Source organism: Somniosus microcephalus, chromosome 9, assembly GCF_052327205.1.
Source record: "Somniosus microcephalus isolate GS21.2 chromosome 9, FLI_Smic_1.0, whole genome shotgun sequence".
Taxonomy (NCBI): domain Eukaryota; kingdom Metazoa; phylum Chordata; class Chondrichthyes; order Squaliformes; family Somniosidae; genus Somniosus; species Somniosus microcephalus.
Window position 1 is genome coordinate 214,417,988 of NC_140995.1, and position 17,275 is coordinate 214,435,262.

The 17,275-nt window shown below is 45.9% G+C and overlaps 1 protein-coding gene across 1 annotated transcript in view; it reads right to left on the reverse strand.

Annotated features, from left to right (window-relative positions):
- The window catches only part of LOC147113013 (uncharacterized), a 194,336-nt gene that overhangs the window by 159,485 nt on the left and 17,576 nt on the right, over nucleotides 1-17,275 (reverse strand). The gene's annotated exons all lie outside the window — the stretch shown is intronic.

The window sequence follows — 17,275 nt, forward strand, 5'->3', positions numbered from 1 at the left end:
CAAGTTTCCTACATTACAACAGTGACTACACTTCATTAGTTGTAAAGCACTTTGGGACGTCCTGAGGTGGTGAAAGGCACGATATAAATGCCAGTCTATATTTCAGTAATAAACGGTTCCAGTAAAGGCACACGGACACACATGTTATTAGGAGCAAGAACCCAGTGTGTGCTGATGCAGTGTCAAAAAGATGAACTGACTTGTGGTTTAAAGAGTCTTTTGGAGTGATTCGGGAACTGTTCTCAGAGTTTATACTGAGTCATTCAAAACAGCAATCAAACTATCCTGACAGCTGGCAACATAATCCCGTCTGAACAACTTGTATCAACTTGTTCAGGGCGCAGGATGTGGGAAATTCCCATCCTGGCACAAGCAGAAAAGCCTCGAGTTACTTTGTTATTAAGCAGGAGCTCGGCACTATATCTAACGAGTGCTGTGCCTGCCCTGGGAGTGCTCGATGCTGACACTGACATTTGCAGAGCAAAGCCACATATTTTACAGTAAATCTGCCTCAATGGCACAGTCATGGAATTATAGAATCTGATAGGACAGAAGGAAGCCATTCGGCTCATCATGTCCGTGCCGGCTCTTTGAAGAGCTGTCCAATTTAGTCCCACACCCCAACTTTTCCGCCATAACTCTGCAAATTAGTCGCCTTCAAGTACATGTCTAATTGCCTTTTGAAAATTCTTATGGAATCTGATTCCCTTTCAGGTAACGCGTTCAGACCTTAACAGACCTTCTCTGTGTGAAGAAAGTTCTCATTTCCCCTCTGGTTCTTTTACCAATTATATGAAAGCTATGACCTCTGGTTGCCTACCCACTTGCCAGAGGAAACAATTTCTCCCTACTTGATCTATCAGAACACCTCAATTTGGAATACCTCTATTCGCTCTCACCTCAACCTTCTCAGCTCTAAGGAGAACAACCCCAGCTTCTTCAATCTCTCCACATAACTGAAGTCCCTCATCCCTGGTATCATCCTGATAAACCTCGTCTCTACCCTCTCCAAGGCCTTGACATCCTTCCTAAAGTGCGGTGCCCAGAATTGGACACAATATTCCAGCTGAGGCCTAACCAATGATTTGTAAAGGTTTAGCATGACTTCCTTGTTTTTGTATTCAATAGCCCTATTTACAAAGCCATGTATCTCATACACTTTCTTAACTGTCTTATCAACTTGCCCTGCCACCTTCAAGGATTTGTGAATATGTACCCCCAGGTCCCTCTGTTCTTGCACCCCCTTAAAATAGTACCATTTAGATTATACTGCCTCTCCATGTTGTTCCTTCCAAAGTTCATCACCTCACACTTATCTGCAGTAAATTGCAGCTGCCATGTATCTGCCCATTTCACCAGTCTGTCTATGTCCTCCTGAAATCTGCTACTACCCTGCTCACTATTTACTACGTTGCCAAGTTTTGTATAGTCCGCAAACTTTGAAATTGTGCTCCCTATACTCAAGTCCAGGTCATTTATATATAACAAAAAAGCAATAGTCCTAATACTGACCCCTTGAGACCCCCACTGCACACTTCCCTCCAGTCAGAAAAACATTGGTTCACCACTACTCTCTGCCTCCTATCCCTTAGCCAATAATGTATCAAGTTACCACTGTCCCTTTGATACCATATCCTTCTATTTTCTGAATAAGTCTATTATGTGATACTTCATCAAATGCCTTTTGAAAGTCCATGGGGGAAAAGTTCGTTAGCAACCAACATCGTCTGGGCGCTAAATTTAGTGCCCGGCGCAAAAATAGTGCCGGCGATCGCTAACTTCAGTTTTAGCGCCCCAAGAGGGAGGTGGAGCGCTAATTCAAACGCTCCACTTCCTTCTTAGAGCACTAACCCCGAATATCGGGGCAGTGCGTTCTGCAGTGCTTTGCACTGGGCCACGTCGTGCTGTGTATTGGAAGGGCTGTTCCCCTCATTAAAGGGGAGGGCCCAAGCCCACAACCCTGTGGGGCCCTACCTGGACCACCGGGGAGCGGGGTGCCGTGCCAGCAGCCCAGCACACAAGTGAAGTGCTGGGCTGCCAGATCGCGGCACGGACCACGCGCTCAAAGACGCAACGAGCCACAACAAGCAAGTCGGACGATTTTATTTTTCCCCCCTCGCCACCTCCCCTTTACTAACCGCCCCACGCGCCTCCTGTTGTCCGTTCCTGCCCCTTAAGTCGGTTGCTGTCATCGCCCAGCACAGATTCAGGGGACGTGCGGCCAATTTTGCAGGCGGGGTGAAAACTGGGCGCTGCGCACGGTGATGACATCGTCATCGCCTGTGCAGCGGAGTGGGGTGGTACCGGTTACCGCCGCCGCTAAACTCGCGCTGAATTTAGCATGCCTCAGTAATCCCTACTGTGTCTGGTTCCTCGCAACGCATGATTGCCTCCAGCTCCCCTGTTTTATTATGGACACTGTGTGCATTGTTGTACAGACAGTTTAACTCATTTTTAATAGTAGTTCCTCTCACTTTATTTTTAACCATCTTTTTAAACTCCTGTTTTTTAACTCTATTTATTCCCTAGCCATCAATGTCCTCCCTTTCTTTACTCTTTCCTATGCTCTCCTTTCCTTGTTTATATTTAGGCTGGTTTCATTTCTTGTCGATCCCTCCCCCCTTCTTACTAGTTTAAAGCCTTTGTCACCTCCCTATTTCTCATTTCTGCTAGGACACGGGTCCCACCCCGGTTCAGGTGGAGCCCGTCCCATCGGTACAGCTCCTTCCTGTCCCATGAAAAGGAACCCCTCTTTCCCACACCAGCCCTTTAGCCATGTGTTAATTCTCCTGATCTGTCTGCTTCTATGCCAATTTGCATGTGGCTCGGGCAGTAATCCAGAGATTATTACCCTCGAGGTCCTGCTTTTTAATTTTGCTCCTAACTCCTGATACTCCCTCAGCAGGACCTCCTCCCTGTTCCTACCTATGTCGTTTGTTCAGACATGGACCATGACAACTGGATTTACTTCCTCCCTTTCCAAGTTCCTCTTCAGCTGCTGTGAGATATCCCTTACCCTGGCACTGGGTAGGCAGCACACCAATCGGGATTCTCGTTCTTGGCTGCAGAGGAGGCTATCTATCCCCCTTATTATAGAATCCCCTATCACTACCACATTTCTATTCTGCTCTTCCCCCCCTTGGACAGCCTTCTGAGCCACGGTGCCTTGGTCTGCATTGTGGCTGTCCTCCCCGCAGTCTTTCTCCTTGTCCTCACAGGTAGCGAGTACATCGTACCTGTTGGACAGGACCAGCGTCTGCCGGACCTCCTTCTCAACCTCTCCTAAATCCGCACTACCCGTCTCCCAAACAGTCACACCCTCCCCTTTCTGAACCTATGCTTTCCTCTGAGGTGTGACTGTATTCAGGATAAAACTGTCCAGAAATTCCTCCCCCTCCCTTATACATAGATACATAGAAGATAGGAGCAGGAGTAGGCCATTCGGCCCTTCGTGCCTGCTCCGCCATTTAATGAGATCATGGCTGATCCTTTAATTCAGTATCCCGTCCCCGCCTTCTCTCCGTAACCCTTAACCCCTTTTGCCCGTAGAAATATATCTAATTCCCTCTTAAATATATTTAATGAGCTGGCGTACACTGCCCTCTGTGGCAATGAGTTCCACAGGTTCACCACTCTCTGAGTGAAGAAATTCCCCCTCATCTCTGTCCTAAATGGTTTAGCCCTTATCCTTAAATTATGTCCTCTAGTTCTGTTCTCACCCGCCAAGGGAAACATTCCTTCTGCATCCAGTCTGTCTAGACCTGTCAGAATTTTATACACTTCTATGAGGTCCCCTCTCAATCTTCTAAACTCCAGTGTGTACATCCCTAAACTACATAGTCTCTCCTCATAGGTCATTCCCGCCATTCCTGGTATCAGCCTGGTGAATCGCCGCTGCACCCCCTCCATGGCAAGAACATCCTTCCTCAGATGAGGCGACCAAAACTGTACACAGTACTCGAGGTGTGGTCTCACCAGTGCCCTGTACAGCTGCAGCAAGGTATCCCTGTTCCTGTATTCTAACCCTTTTGCTATGAAGGCCAGCATACCGTTTGCCTTCTTGACCGCCTGTTGCACCTGCATGCTCGCCTTCAGTGACTGGTGTACAAGAACACCCAGGTCTCTCTGTACTTCCCCCTCTCCCAATCTATTGCCATTTAAATAATAATTTGCCCTCCCGTTCCTGCACCCAAGGTGGATAACTTCGCACTTGTCCACATTATAGTGCATCTGCCATTTATCCGCCCAATCGCCCAGTCTGTCCAAATCGCTCTGGAGCTTCCTGGTCTCTTCCTCTGAGCCCACCCCACCTCCTAGTTTAGTGTCGTCTGCAAATTTGGAAATGCTGCATCCGACTCCCTGATCCAGGTCATTAATGTAAATTGTGAACAGCTGGGGGCCCAGGACAGATCCCTGTGGTACCCCACTTGTTACTGCCTGCCATTCAGAAAATGAGCCGTTTATTCCAACTCTCTGTTTTCTATCTGACAGCCAGTTCCCTATCCACGCCAAAACTTTCCCCTTTATCCCATGAGCCTCAATTTTCCATGCTAATCTTTTATGTGGGACCTTATCGAAGGCCTTTTGGAAGTCCAGGTACACCACATCTACTGGCTCTCCCCCATCTATTCTACCAGTTACTCCCTCAAAAAATTCCAATAGATTAGTCAAGCACGATTTACCCTTTGTAAATCCATGTTGACTCTGTCCTATCCTGTCCCCATTTGCTAAGTGCTCCGCTATTTCATCCTTAATGATGGACTCCAGCATTTTGCCCACAACTGATGTAAGGCTTACAGGTCTGTAATTACCTGCTTTTTCCCTACCCCCCTTTTTGAATAGTGGGGTAACGTTAGCTACCCTCCAATCCATCGGCACTGTTCCCGAGTCTAATGAATTCTGAAAAATCATCCTTAGTGCATCCGCTATCTCTAGGGCCACCTCCTTCAGTACCCTAGGATGCATGTTATCAGGCCCTGGGGATTTGTCCACCTTCAATCCCTTTAGCTTCCTTAACACCATATCCTTAGAGATATTGATTTGCGTCAGTTCCTCCTTTGCCAATGTCCCTATTTTTCCCGATATCCCAGGGAGGTTTTTTGTGTCTTCCTTCGTAAAGACTGACCCAAAGTATGCATTTAGTTGATCTGCCATTTCCTTATTTCCCATTATATATTCCCCCGTATCTGACTGCAATGGACCAACTTTGGTTTTCACCAGTCTTTTCCTTTTGATATATTTATAAAAGCTTTTGGAGTTAGTTTTTATATTTTCCGCCAGCTTGTTTTCGTAAGCTATTTTGCCCCTCTTGATCATGCCCTTTGCCCTCCTTTGCTCTATCTTAAACTGTTCCCAATCTTCCGCTCTGGCGCTTTTTTTGGCTATTTTATACGCCCTATCTTTGGATTTTATGCTGTCTCTAATTTCCCCTGTTATCCACGGTTGAGTCACCTTTTTAGATTTCCTTTTATGCCAGATTGGTATAAACAATTTTTGCAATTTTGTCATTCTATCTTTAAATGTTTGCCATTGTTTATCTACCTCCAGTCCTCTCAGGAACGTTGTCCAATCAGACCTACTCAGTTCCCGTCTCATGGCATCATAATTCCCCTTGTTTAAATTCAGGACCTTAGTCTCTGAGTCAATTTCTTCGCTCTCCATTTCGAGTGAGAAATCGATCATGTTATGATCGCTCTGACCCAAGGGTCCCCGTACAACAAGATTACTGATTAGTCCCTTCTCATTGCACAGTACCCAGTCCAATATAGCCTGTTCCCGAGTTGGTTCCTCGACATATTGATCCAGATAACCATCCCTTAAACACTCAAGGAATTCCTCCTCCTCATTATTTTTACTGATTAGGCTAGTCCAATCTATATGTAAGTTAAAGTCACCTATGATGACAGCTGTGCTCTTATTGCACGCTTCTCTAATTTCCCTCGTGATGCCCTCCCTAACCTCTATTTTACTATTTGGAGGCCTATATACCACTCCTATTAATGTTTTTCGCCCCTCGCTATTTCTTAGCTCCACCCATATAGATTCTGTATTAACTGAGTTAATATCCTTCCTTTCAATTGCATTTATCCCCTCTTTTACTAGCAATGCTACCCCTCCTCCCTTTCTTTTTTGTCGATCCTTCCTAAATACTGAATACCCCTGTATGTTAAGCTCCCAGCCCTGCTCACCCTGCAACCATGTTTCCGTAATCCCAATTAGATCATAATTATTAACCTCTATTTCCACAGCTAATTCATCTACCTTGTTCCTGATGCTTCTCGCATTAAGGTATAAAACCCTCAGGCTTTTTTTATGCTCACATTTTTTATGAATTAGTTTGGCCCTTTGTTTTTTGTTCCTCACCCTTTTACCATTTATTTCTGTCTGCCTTTCACTTTCCTCTATTTCACTACATAGGTTTCTAGCCCCCTGCCATACTAGTTTAAATGCTCCCGAACTGCTTTATCAAAAATTACCCCGAGAACATCAGTTCCATCTCTGCACAGGTGTAGACCGTCCCTTTTGTATAGGTCACACCTACCACAAAACTGGTTCCAATGCCTCAAAAATTTAAAACCCTCCCTCTTACACCACTGCTCAAGCCACGTATTTAGCCTAACTATCCTGTTCTCTGTACTCTTACTAGCACGTGGCACTGGTAGTAATCCAGAGATTACTACCTTCGAGGTCCTACTTTTTAGCTTGGCTCCTAACTCCCTAAATTCTACTTGTAGGACCTCTTCCCTTTTTTTAGCTACGTCGTTGGTACCAACATGTATCACGACAACTGGCTGTTCCCCCTCCCCCTCCAGAATGTTCTGCACCCGCGCCGAGACATCCTTGACCCTTGCACCAGGGAGGCAACATACCATCCTGGAGTCTCGGTCGCGACCACAGAAACCCCTATCTATTCCCCTTACAATCGAATCCCCTATTACTATAGCCCTGCCACTCTTTTTCCCTCCCTTCTTTGCAACAGAGCCAGTCATGGTGCCATGAGCCTGGCTGCTGGTGCCTTCCCCCGATGCGTCACCCCCCCCGACAACAGTACCTAAGACGGTGAACCTGTTGCTAAGGGAGACAACCCCAGGGGATTTCTGCACTACCTTCCTGCCCTTGCTCTGCCTTTTGGTCACCCATGTACTGTCTACGCTGGCCTTAACCTGCGGTGTGACCAACTCACTAAATGTGCTATCCACACCCCTCTCAGAATCGTGGATGCTCCAAAGTGAGTCCATCTGCAGCTCAAGGGCCGTCATGTTTCGGAGTGTCTCTAACGCACACTCCAGCTCAATGACTCTGAGCCGGAGTGACTGAAGGCAGAGACATTTCCTGCTGATGTGGGAATCCGGGACAGTCTCGCTGTCCACAAACTCCCACATACTACAGTCCTGACACTTAGTCCCTGCCATCTCTAGAATTTATTTTATTTATTTGCTTATTTAATTAGTTAAAGTTTTTAATCAAATGATTATTTATAGTTATATTAATTAATTAGTTTATCTAGTTAAGTTATTATTTATTAACGTAATAGTTATAGTTCCCCAGCTCTTAATTTAAACCACAGCACTAGCTTTGAGAACGAAACAACACTGTGAGACTCACCAACCAATCACCTACCTGCTATCCTGTGATGTCACTCCTAGATTTTTTTTTGCTCTCGTTCTCACTCCCCCCGCGCTCTCCCCCCCGCTCTCCCCCTGGTCACCCCCCCACTCTCTCCCCCGCTCTCCCTCCCCCGCTCTGCCCCCCGCTCTCTCCCCCGCTCTCCCTCCTGCTCACCCCCCCACTCTCCTCCGCACTCCACTCTCCCCCCCGCTCTCCCCCCCACCCCACTCTCCCCCTGCTCTCCCCAGCGGTCCCGCTATCCTCCCCCCTCCCCTCCCCCCTCCACCCCCACCGCTCTCCCCCCCTCCCCTACCTCCCCCCCTCCCCTCCCCCTCCCCCCTGCCCCCTCCCCCCTCCCCTCCCCCCTCTTCCCCCCTCCCCCCGTCTTCCCCCCCTCCCCCCCTCTTCCCCCCCTCCCCCCCTCTTCCCCCCCTCCCCCCTCTTCCCCCCTCCCCCCTCTTCCCCCCTCCCACCTCCCCCACCTCCCCCTCCCCCTCCCCCCCCACTCCCCCCTCCCCCTCCCCCCTCCCCCTCCCTCAGTACTGCCCCGCCGACTGTGCAGCACTCCCTCAGTACTGCCCCTCCAACAGTGCAGCGCTCCCTCAGTACTGCCCCATCGACAGTGCGGCGTTACATGTACTGCCCCTCCGACAGTGCAACGCTCCCTCAGTACTACCCCTCCGACAGTGCAGCGCTCCCTCAGTACTGACCCTCTGACAGTGCAGCACACCCTCCAGTACTGCCCCTCCGACAGTGCAGCAATCCCTCAGTACTGCCCCTCCGACAGTGCAGCGCTCATCAGTACTGACCCTCCGACAGTGCAGCACACCCTCCAGTGCTGCCCCTCCGACAGTGCAGCAATCCCTCAGTACTGCCCCTCCGACAGTGCAGCGCTCCCTCAGTACTGCCACTCCCGAATGTTTGACAGTTGAGGCTCAGGGAGCAGGTAGAACCCTCATGACATTTCAAGTGTCGGTTAAGAAATGCCAAGATTCCGATTCCGTTGATCACTTGTAAACGTCAATGCAATGATCATTGCCAGCACTGGCGCTGGTGAGAGGCACATGCGCTTTGGAAAGAGGGAGAGAAAGAGAGATAAAAAGAGATAGAAGGAAAATTATGAATTTATAAGATCCCAGAGAGACCCTGGTTCCAAATGATTCGAGCTTGACCCGTATTGGTGACAGTGATAAAACTTGATTCGGCACAAGCAAGATTTAATACATTACAGTATTCGAGCAGCAGTTTACAGAGTATAATTGAGGCTTGTATTACCCCGTTATACACTGGGTAGAAGCAGCAGCCGTGAGTGAGCTGCACCCTGTGTCTCTTGTCTCTCCTCGCCTCCCAGGTGTCTCCTTGATCCTTCCTGAAATCTTCTACTCCTGAAATCTTCTAGAATTTGTGGCTGTCAAGACACCCCCGCCCCCTCTTATACCCGTACTCTCATTCAAAACCTATGGAGTCCTCCTGAACCGATCACTGGCTGACACCCAAACCCAAAATCCAATCATAAAGATGCCCGTCTGCAGCAGCTGGGCTTACACAAGTTCTAGTCCTATGACCCCCTGACATCATCTGTTTTTGACCATCAAGACTCATATCTGGGGTAGCTATGGCAACACAATCGGAACATGTCTCCACAGGTTGAGACACGGCCCCTGCTGATGGCCTTTGTTTTTAATTCACTGCAGAGTGTGGTGTATGTAACCTGTTCCACCTTAAGAGAACTACCTTAAGAGATGTACTACTTTCTCTTGGCTGCTGTATACTGTAATACCGGTGGTGACCACACCGGTATATAAACGTTGTGTAGTGATTTGCTGGGCAGTTCAGACCTGACCTCCGAATAGTAAAGACCTGTTAAAGTTATTCTTGTTGTCTGTGTCCAGTGATTTACAATAAACATAACTGGGACTGTCGAAGTTTCGACTGTTCAATAAGACTCTGTGAAACAAAGTGATCGTCAAAGGCAGACTTTATTTAACTACTTGCTAGCAAGGGGAGCAATCACGTAGGCAAAGGGTATCGTGACTTCTCCGAATACATGGACAAAAACACCTCTTTTTATACACAAAGATCAAAACCTTTTATCACATGGTATAGTATTGAGAGACACAATTAATAACATTAAAAAGAGATGAGTAAGGAATGTTTAAGGTCAACAAGAAGATGACTAAAGGGTCAGCAGAGCCTCGGTGTCTTAAGATAAGGTTAGCCAATAGATAATCAAAAGTCATGATGCAGGAATACCTTTAGATAAAGTTAATTAATTTTATACAATGGAGGCGGTTTGTCTCTCACTTTGGTTCTGGACATTCATATGAATGTTTACAGTACATGTCCTTCGGTTATCATGCTTTTTGTTCTGCTAAGCTTATCTTGTTTACTGGAACTGCTTAGCCTGCAAGCTACAAAGGAGTCGCATCCTCTTCCTTAAACCGCTTCCTAATATGGGCCTGCCCGTTTCCCCTTATGTTATACTGTGTGAAGCCATTTTGGCCTGTTGAAACAGTTCCAGACTCCATTTTAATATAAGAGAGTATGTGTGCTTATTTTATACTAATATGTGTGGATATATATTTCTGTGCTGATGCACTTCTACATTCCCCCATTTTGTCCTACCTAGGACAATATAGCCCACATTAATTCTTTCAGTCCCTTTTGTCGGTCCTCGTGCCAAATTTAAATTTTGGCCTAAGGATACCGACTTCATTTCCGTTTTGACCATCCCCGGGATAATACCTGTATGGTTATAATTGGGTTGATACCATCCCTGGAAGGTGCACCCGAAACGTCAACTCAAATTTCTCTCCACGGATGTTGCCTGACTTGCTGAGTTTTTCCAGCATTTTCTGTTGTTAGGTCAGATTATAACCTGCTGATCTCCACTGAATCATATCCATGGTTCTGTCTGGGTTGCCTGAACTATTTCGCCTTATGATCCATTCTGCTGTTTCGGAAATATTAAAGGGAATAGATCTTAGTGGGATTCCTCCTGTGGTGTGAATGGGTATATGGACACAGACCCAGCAACTAGATCTACCACTATCCTTAGCATGCTCGTAAGCCATATACAGAAAAGTGTTAACATGTAATTCTCGTTTCTTTCGGGGTTCTTCAATATATCTCTGACAGTTTACGTATACCATCTCAATGAGCACATACAGCGTGAACAATAATTTCATCGTCTCAAGTCTTTTTTTTTTAAATGTCCCCGTCTGGTGCTTTCTTGCAATGGGATGCGTGTATCCAGGTCGGTCTTTCCTTGTTTTTAACAGCTGTGTTCGTTGTCAGGAGTACTTGGTATGGCCCTTCAAAGCGTGGTTGTAGTCCGTTCTTTCTTTTGAAGACCTTTACGTATACGTTATCTCCTGGTTCCAAGTTATGGCACCTTCCTTCCGCTGGTTCCGTTTGCACCTCTTTTACCTGCTGGTGAAAGCTGGAAATACATCTAGTTAATGCAATACAATAGTTTAACATGTTCTCATCCATTTTATGGATGTCCATTTGCTTAACCGTAAGTGACGCTGAAAATGGCAGTCTTAGGGGTCGTCCCATAACAATCTCATGTGGCGATAGTCAGTTGTCCTGTTAGTTGCTGCTCGCATTATCATCAATGCTAGGGGTAATAGTTCGACCCATTTAAGTCCAGTTTCATTGCAAAGTTTAGAAAGTTTATTCTTCAGCATACCATTATATTTTTCTACCAGTCCCGCTGACTCTGGATGATGGCTGCAGTAGAAGTCCATTGTCACTTGAAAGTTGTGCAGGTATACCAAACCGTGGTACAATTTCTTTTAACAAACATTTTGCAACAGTAACTGCATCATTTTTTTTTTACATGGAAAGGCTTCAATCCATCGTGAAAACACATCTACAATAACTAATACATACTTAAATCCTAAACATACCGGTAATTCAATAAAATCCATCTGTAAATGTACAAAGGGTCTTGTTGGATTTGGGTGGGAGGCAGCCTGTACCTTTTCCGTTTTACCTGGGTTCATTGTTTGGCAGGTAATGCGTTGTTCACTAATTTGTTTTGTAATTGTCATAATTCCTGGTGCATACCATGTTTGATTAATATAGTCTGCCATCCCCCCTTTGCCCGCATGCGTGAACATGTTAACGCATCGGGCAATCCATGGACTTAAAGATTTAGGAGCCACCATACGGCCATCCTGGTGAACCCATACCCCTTCGGGTGTTTTAAAACAAGAATCATTCACCCAAGCTAACACTTCGTCCGGACTGGCCTGTAATTGATAGGCCAAAACGTCATCAATTGTGGGTGGGGGATTGTCTGGATCTTGATTTCTAAGAACATATGCAGACACTTGTGACCCTGTATCAGAAAGAGCAGCAGCCTTAGCTGCTCGATCCACCCTATCATTGCCCAAAGAAGCCTGGTCTTGATTGCCTGTATGTGCTTTGCATTTAATAACAACAATTTTTTTTTTTTTAGGACACTGGAGAGCCTTTAAAAGGTTATCAATTTGTTCAGCATTTTTAACTGTAGATCCTGATGAAGTCAGGAATCCTCTAAGTTTCCAAATTTGACCATAATTATGAGTGACTCCAAATGCATACCGAGAGCCAATATAAATATTCACTGATTTTCCTGTAGCTAAAATACATGCTCTTGTAACGGCAAACAGTTCTGCTTGTTGTGCTGAAAAGAAAGATGGTAGTGAGCATACTTGGATAATTGAATGATCATTGGAAATGGCATATTCACTTTTTTTTCGAGCCCTTTTCGTCTCTGAGGGCTGATCCATCCACATAAAATATAAAATCGCTATTGTCCAGAGGAGTTTCTACAATGTCTATACGAGGCTTAGTGATAAGCTGAGTCACTGATTCACAATGCCTCTTGGGTAGGTGATACAGTAAGTAGACGACCTGCTAATTGCATGAGGGTTAACCCATCGGTTAAGACAATGTTCTGTAAATCATGTTTGAGGCACTGCGGAAAGAGAGTTTAGCTTTCTGTATAGCCTTGTGGCAGCCTGGTCCATGTGTATTGGGTTCCTTTGAACGTGAAGGCAAACAGGAACTGGGAATCTTGGTGAATAGGAATGCTGAAGAAGGCTGAGCAGGGATCAATGACCGTATAATACCTTGCATTAGGAGGTATACTGGTCAGGATGGTGGCTGGGTTTGGGACCACCGGGTAGGCAGGGAGAACAGACTCGTTAACTGCTCTTAGGTCTTGAACCAACCCTGACTTATTCTCCACTCCTGTTGAACTGCAGCTTTTGATAGGCGTAGGACCATCTGTCCTAGATCAGAAGGTTTGAATTCATGCGCCACTGCTAGTGTACAGTGTGGCTTAGAGTCTTTTACCCTGAATAATTCCCATGCTGTTTGGGTCAACAAGATTGGTGACGCTATTCCTTCTTGCCCAATTAAAATTCTTCGGATTTTAAGTGAATATTTCTGATGCAGAAAGGGCTTGTAATTAATTGCCACTTCTAGATCTTCTCCCGTTTTGTCATAATAGGCTATACAATGCAATTTATCATGCCAATGTCCTAAATTAAACTACTTCTGGTATTCTGATACTGATCTTGTGGCATACTGCAATGCTCCCACAGCCATCAGTAATTGTTTACTGAGGTTGTCATCATGATTAGTTCAACAATACAAAATAGGAGAATTGTGGACCTGCAATGGGTACATCCCACATCTGTCAGTTGGAACATATACCTTCAGTCCTTTTTCCATACATAATATCACTGCTTTCATTTTACACAACAAATCTCTTCCTAATAAGTTGATGGGAACGTCTTCAGATAATAAGAATGCATGCTGTTCATGAAAGTCTTTCATCTGTACATCCAATGGAGTGGGCCATACCATAGTCTGGGTTGTTCCTGAAAGTCCTACACACTTGACACTCTGATTGATACAAGGTGCTCCTACTGCGTATTGTTTAGTCAAGACCGAATTAGTTGCTCCAGTGTCTACCAAAAAATGGAACTTGTGTTCCATTCATATTTAAATTTATAAATGGCTCTTCTTTAGAATTTAATGATACTGCAGGCAATTGTACCACAGCCTGTTGTTCCTGGGCAATGTCTGGGGTGGGCTCTAAGTAACGTCATGCTGAACAATTTGGATTTTGTCCAAACTCTTCGTTTGGGCCACTTTGTTTTCCCCAGGGATTGCTAGTTGTCCAATTAGTCTGTGGACGAGTGTGAACCTGGGCTTGGGTATTTCTGTTTCCGGATAAATTTTGTGGACCCTGCCAACCCTGATTTGTTTAACTTTTTGTTGTTTATTCTGTTCCTGATTAATCTCATCCCTCTTTTTATTATGTTTACTAACTTCTATACTTCGTTCGCGTCGCCTCTCTGCTTCCTTTTTCCAATCTGAGAAGGCTGACCAATTAACTTCCTTTTTTTCTTCTTTTTCTCTGCGGGTCTCTAGTTACGAGGCAATTCTCTAGACATGTTATTCTGTCTAAATTAAAGGTTCCGTCTATAGGGAATGGGTATTTGTCATTCTTGGTCCAATTAGACCATTTAGGTAAATCATTTGTGGATGATCGGCCACAATTTTGAAAAATATGGAAAGCTGGGGTTCCCCTTTCGGGGACCTTTCTTTTGTGCAGCTCCCATCCTAGTTAGTTTTCAATTTCCACTAGCTGCACTTGTTCTGGGTCGCAAGTTTTACCCTCAACCCTCTTACGACCCCTACAGGCTGACCAAAGTGCTGACAGCGATGAACAATAACATACAATAATAACAATCAAGAAAATACTAAGGAATAACTTGAAGGTCCAAACAGGTACACAAAAGAACTCAGACATAAAATAACATAAGTACAGTTATGCAGGCTTTCTACAAAAGCTAAATTACAATCCGACAGTTTTCTCGATCTGCGTGGTACGCTCTACAGATCGAGGCCTTATTTTACAAGCTTTTAACAACTAATGACTGAGTATCACGATCCTAAGTGCCTTTATGCCTCTCCGCCCACTTCAGGGTCCTGACCTTCGCGTGGGGGATTTCCCCTCTTAACAACCGGTCTAAGGCTGCGCGTTTGAGACAGGCACTTCCTTGTCCTGGTCGATCAACTCAGTCACTAACAGTTTTCCTTTAAATCTTTACAAATTTTACATATGCATATAAGCGTTATTTTACAAAACAGTTGTGTTTTATTTCTGAATCCTTATTCTATACTTATCCTTACTCTAACTGCCTATCTGTCCTTCGGGATTACTAGGTAGTCCCTTCACAGATTACGTCACTGTGCACTCTCTGCCTATCCTTCGAGCTAGTCTCTTCACAGGCCCTCTGGTACCCTTATTTCTTTCTTTCTGTGTCTATCCTTCAGGCTAATCCCTTCACAGTACACTCACATATATTCCGGAACTCAACCTGGTCGCGACCTTTCTGTTGTCTCCCTTTGTCCGATAGTTTTGAAACCTGAACCGGCAGTATCCTTCTCCTTTTAATGTCAAGATAAAAGAAGCAAAAGGTTACGCAAGTTAACTCAAGTTCCAAACACACATGAGTCTTAACAGATCGCAGTGCTCCCGTCGGAAGTAACAGACTAAGTCCAGTGATTTATAATAAACATAACTGGGACACACAGACTCAACAGTGGCGACGAGTCCGATCTTACCCTGCGACAGTTTTACATCCAAGTCAGCTTCGTCCTCAGAACGGGCGTCGAGAAGAGGCATCCGCCCTCATCATCCTGCTGAGCACCACATCGCACGGGAGGCATCGAGAACCCGGGTTAAAAAGAAAAATTCTGACCACGAAGCCCTCCATCAGCGACAGGCAGTGATCATCCCTTCTGCCACGGTGGTGGGTAAGCCAATCAGCGACACGAGCAGAAAGTCGGCCGCGTTGGCTGTGGAGTAGGGGAGGGAAAACGGAGGAAAAAGGGCGGAGAACTCGACCGCGGCCTGTGAAAATGGCCGGGCTGCAATCGAGGCCGAGAGGCGCAGCGACTGGGGCAGCGTTAAGGCCACGAGAACCGCGGAGAACTCAACCGCAGCCGGTGTAAAGGACCGGCCTGCAAGTGGGGCTGAGAGGCGCAACAGCAGGGGAAGCGTGAATGCCCACGGGAACCGCGGGGGAGCAAAAAGCAGCGTCAGGGAATTGAGAACCGCTGGGGAGGCGAGAACGGCAGCAGCACGGCAATCGCCATTGCAGCCAGCGGGGGAAGAAGGCAAACGCGGGAAGCTGCCATTGTAGTCGGCAGGGGAAGAAGACGAGCGCGGGAAAAACCGCCAAGCGCGGGAAGCCGCCATTTTAGTAGGCGGGGGAAGAAGACAAGCGCGGGAAGCCGCCATTTTGGGAAAAAGAAAATTTAAAGAAACTTGCAAGGATGCCTAAACATGGTAACATCAATGCTTTTGATAGCGATGTCGAAGATTGGGCCACGTATGTAGAACGCATGGAAGTTTATTGTAAAGCAAATGAGGTACCAGATGATAAGAAAGCACTAACCTTATTAAACTCAATGGGTGCGAGGACGTACGAGCTATTGAAGCACCTTGTATCACCAGATAAACCGGCGGATCAGACTTTCGCGAATATTGTTACTGTCCTGAAAAATCATTTAAACCCCATGCCGCTGCTGATAGCGGAACGATTTAAATTTTACAGAAGAACGCAGCTGAAAGAAGAAAGCAACGCTGAATTCTTAATTGAACTGCGTAAGCTATCAAAGTACTGTCAGTTTGGAACAGGACTAGCAGATGCGCTGAGAGATAAATTTGTGTGTGGATTGTTAAAAGAAGGAACACAAAAGCGACTGCTAGAAGAGAATGATCTTACGCTTGATAAAGCTGTCACTATTGCAGCATCGCACGAAGCCGCAGCGAGAGGCACTGTGGAAATGCAGCTAAGGTCATCGGAACTCAGCACCAATCAAATGGCCTTGGGTGCAGTAAAGTGTTATTGTTGTGGAAAGACAACGCACGATCAGAACCAGTGCTGGTTCAAAAATCAGGAATACAGAAAATGTGGCAGGCTTGGTCACATAGCTAAAGTATGCCGGTCAGGAAAGAAGACCAGCAACAAAAAGTCACCGCCGGAAAAGTGCAGAAAGGTACACAAGGTGACAGAGAACAGTTCGGATGAACAGAAGTCAGATTCAGACTCCAGCAGTAAGGAACTGGGTTGTCTAAGAGTACACAATGTGGGTAATGAAGCAGACCTCCAAACTATCTGGGTCACACTTCAGATAGCAGGAGTCCAAGCGAAGATGGAATTGGACACTGGATCGGCATTGACGGTCATGAATAAGCAAGATTACAAAAGGTTATTCCCACATATTCCCCTACGGGATACGGAGATTGTATTGAAAACATACACGGGGCAAAGAGTATACCCCATCGGAAAGATAAAGGTAAAGGTGGTCCACAAGGGCAAAGAAAGCCGAGGAATGGACTTATATGTGCTACCTGAGGGAGGTCCACCACTACTGGGACGGGAGTGGATCAGGAGAATAAATATGGACTGGCATTCCTTAAAAGCACTAACGGTAGATTCCGGTAAAAAAGATGTCAAACCTAAACGATTGTCCAGAATATTGGACGATGCTAAAGAGGTGTTCCAACAGGGACTGGGAAAACTGAGAGGAATTACGGCAACCATCAAGGTTGAAGAACATGCAAACCCGAAATTTTTCAAAGCGATAC